Source organism: Dysidea avara, chromosome 12 (assembly GCF_963678975.1).
Source record: "Dysidea avara chromosome 12, odDysAvar1.4, whole genome shotgun sequence".
Taxonomy (NCBI): domain Eukaryota; kingdom Metazoa; phylum Porifera; class Demospongiae; order Dictyoceratida; family Dysideidae; genus Dysidea; species Dysidea avara.
In genome coordinates this window covers 20,681,157-20,685,274 of record NC_089283.1, presented here as the reverse complement: position 1 = coordinate 20,685,274, position 4,118 = coordinate 20,681,157, and the positions used below count along the sequence as shown (strand labels likewise).

General features: G+C 35.3%; 1 long non-coding RNA gene across 1 annotated transcript; it reads right to left on the bottom strand.

Moving 5' to 3' along the window:
* Nucleotides 1–2,603: 2,603 nt before the first annotated feature.
* LOC136241378 (uncharacterized) lies at nt 2,604–3,718 on the bottom strand. Its single transcript, XR_010694272.1, has 3 exons — nt 2,911–3,718; nt 2,790–2,858; nt 2,604–2,732 (listed from the first exon to the last, which is right to left on the bottom strand). It is a non-coding gene; the product is annotated as an uncharacterized lncRNA (long non-coding RNA).
* Nucleotides 3,719–4,118: the final 400 nt, after the last annotated feature.

Genomic DNA, 4,118 nt, shown 5'->3' with positions numbered 1-4,118 from the left:
TGCTGAAATTTTTATTTCAAAATATTAACACAGTGGTGAGCTACAGTTGATTTTGTAACTCAAGATGAACCAATTTTTCATGAAATATTCAAAATATTTGTGGTCATAAATCAGAAACTATGTGGTGTATGAGACTAAAAATTGGTGTGGGTGATGAGCACCAAGGTACTACAAATACACCAAGTTTCGTCAAAATCCGAGAAGTGACCCTACAATTTCTCGGTTATTTGACCCAAATGCTAAATATCGCATGTTAACTACTTTTAGTTTTGGCTACATCAAGTTTAAATGTTTTTTTTTTCATTAATATTTATTTATTTCAGCCAAAAAGTGGTGAGGTTCCGCATGGTGCACCTGCTCTGATTCCCTTGCATACACTTCTAAATCCAATCATGGTTTTTTAAATTCTGTAACTTATGTGCTATGACCATGAAATTTTGAGCAATATAGCTACACACTAGCTTATAATATGAACCAATTTTGAAAGTTTTCTATGTGGATTACTGACCTATCACTTTACATCTACTAATTTTTCATGAAAAATGCATCATGAAGTCAGTGACAATCCTACATTGACAACATTAATTTTAATGTGTTTATATAAAAGTAAAAAATTAGAGTATTTTTTAAATTAAGAATGGGTTATACAAGTATGATTATGTGAAAAATGCATTAACTACCACATACTTGCATGGATCCAAATTCTTTTCACTAAACAGGACACATAGAAACACGTCATGCTGTAGTGAGTTCATGCAGCTACAAAACAAATTACCATGTAGAGAGATCAGTTAGGGGCTAATTGTGGCCAAAAACTAGTTGTAAGTGACTTTTGGCTAGTTGTAAATGGTGATTGGACTAGTTGTAAAAGTCAGGCTAAAATAGCAAGCTGCACCACAGAAAAGTATAACCTCAATGTTGTGTATAATATTATCAGTGGCGGATCTAGGATTTTTTAAAGTGGGTTTCTGAAAGTTGGTATAAGGCACATGAGGACATTTCTGGAGACAATTTTGAGATGTTAGAAGCTCTGAGAGTAGATTTTAGGCTACTTTTAGTTAGCAATTACAATAAATGCAATGCTTTAAACTGTAGCTAACTATAGGGCAAAGATGGTGACTATAAGCTGTAGCTTTGATTGCTCTATTAGAGTAGTTACTTGACTGCTCTATTAGAGTATTTCGATCATTTTTAATGTAGTGGGAGATGAAAAGTGAAGTGTTGCTGTGGCTATAAATGGTGTTAGTTAAGTGCAACTGCATGTGCTACTGAAATACAGTGGTGTATAGTTGTTTGCTATGACAAATTGTCAGTACAACAATGTTTATGTATTTAAACCTCGATTTAAACTGCTACTGAGCTAATTTTAAAGGGGGTTTCTGGAAACCCCAGAACCCATCTAGATCTATCACTGCCTTTACTTCCAACAAAATAGTTATCTTATTATAGAATACAAAGTCAGAAATATTTGCTGGAGCATGCTTGTACCCTGCCTATACTGCTCCACATGCAACCTTCATGCATCAACCTATAATCATTACAACCATATATTCCCTAAATAATATAAACCGTAGGTCAGCACAACCATGTATAGTACACAACTCACCGTAACTCATCACTGAACAAGCCAAACAGGTTCTAACATGTTCCTCATAGTTTAGGAACATTTTTAAGTTAAAGGTCCTTCTGCTATAATGCTGTCCTTATAATAGTGATCATGTGATCCTGTAGCCTGCCCACTTGTCAGTACAGAATGAGTCACATGCACAATGTACCTTGTCACTCTGAGACTTACTTTAAAGTTGTGGTGGTATCACTCGTATCAGAATGTTTTGATGGACTATCATTAATTAAGGTATGTTTGTGTGTGTGCAGTAATGACAAGAAGCCATATAAATACACACAATTCTACAAATGAAGCAGTTATATATAGTGCTTTTGTAGCAAAAAGAAGACTCACAAGGAAACAGCTTTCTCACAAGCCATTAAAATGCAGAAATATCCATTTAAGGCTTCATGGAAGTATACTTAAAAATGTTTGTGGGTGCCTAATTGTCTGGATCGCACAACAGAAAACCAACTTACCATCATAGTCAGAGTATAACAGTGAACACATACACATGTTGTAGGTAAATGTTGTGCACTTTTGTGTGCTTAAAACTGTAATACAAATAATTGGTTATTGGCTTCTTTTGTTGGCATCAATATTGGATATCGGTACATGCCAAAAATCCATATCAGTACACCTCTACTTATTCTTATTAATACTTTACAGTGTCCAGCACTGAAGGTCTGACAGCAACATGTGCTGCAGCCTTTGGATTATCCACTACAAAAACAGAATTGATTTCCTTACCTTTAAGAGACTATGAAAAGGTATGGAAATGTCAGATTTCCACAATATTACCTTACCTTTCCTTTTGTCAGGAATGATCATATTTCCACAACTTTCCTGAAATGATTCAGCCGTCTTTTGTATCTTTCCTTACCACTTAAAGGCTAGGAAAGGTCATTTTTCCCAACAGTAAATGTAAGGAAATGTCACATTTTTTTACACCCGTCCCACCCCTATATTCTGTATAAATTGGTTTAAATGCAAAATTAATTAAACGTCATCCATCCATACACAAAGTACACCAGTCAAAATACAAAAATGTCTGTCATTGGTGTTCATCAATAAAGTCGTTGATCTTGACAAATGGCAGACTCCTTGCCCGAACATTTTCTGTACACTGTATATGGAAAGAAATAGATGTAATGCCAAAACATTGTACAGTACGATTAAATACCTGTTAGTATTGTATCTTTCTCCAAACAACATTCCACCCTTTAAAGTCGTATCCTTCCAATAGTCATACCTAACAAAAATATTATATACAGTACTATAAAATTATCCTTCAAGAAACTTACCAGGAAATAATCGATCTAGATGTCACAACAGCTTGTCCTGGGCAGCGATCAATACCTGAACAATAATTTATTACATGCTGAATGGTCCGATGCAGAGAATACTATTGAAAAGAAGATACACATGTGCCAGTAATAGAAAAAACACATCACAATACAACAGTACACAATATTTTATAGCTATATGAAGTGATGAACTAGGAATACTCCTTGTATTTTGATATTACGTTGTCGTAGCAATAAGGGTTCACCTAGCTACCAAAAACCTACCTAATTCGTACAATTCCTGAAGTTCTTTTGATTTTCTCGGCATTGAAAATTTCAATAAAACATATAAAGTGAGTATGAATAAATAAGCATAGAACTTAGGGATGCGGTGATTATGGGCATAATTTCAGGCATCATAAGTATGTGTGGGAATCAGGAATTATGCTAGCATTTTGAGGTGATACTCAATTTTGGTGAAATTTTATTGTGATGCCATTGAATATTGACCATTCGATTATACAACTTTGGGATCAATTAAACCTTTCCATTTCTCAAGGCTTTAGGTATAAACCAATCACTAACTCGGGGGACTGTGCCCACTCCCACCCCTTAGATTAACCCCTGACAAGTGTAAAGAGCCCCCAGACCCCCTAGAATCTGAAGCAGCTTACTTTGCCCCTCCTAGCTTAATATTCTGGGTTGAGCCCTGCTTGTGAGAATGCTGAAAATTATGGATGACCCTTAACAAAGCAAAGAACAACTTTAAAATGCACACTTATATCATATGTAGTATAGAAAACTAAGTGATTGTCTTTGACATAATACAATCTAATCCAAAACAGCCAAGCTGTAAAAAAAGTGTGCGGCCCTCAGAAAGGCTATGGTGAAAAAAGATGTGAAATCCAAGGTGGCGGCCAAGAAATGGCTGTGATGGTAGGTTAATGGTAAAAATTTTAATAATGACAATTCAGGTAAATTTTGTGAAGCGGCACAAAAATTCACCTGAATTGTCGTTATTAAAATTTTTACCATTAACCTACCATCACAGCCATTTCTTGGCCGCCACCTTGGATTTCACATCTTTTTTCACCATAGCCTTTCTGAGGGCCGCACACTTTTTTTACAGCTTGGCTGTTTTGGATTAGATTTCATTTCTTTTTGTATTTGTATATCCCAAAGCCGGCCTATGGCCAGCTTTGGGACTTTTTTAACCTATGTTTTTT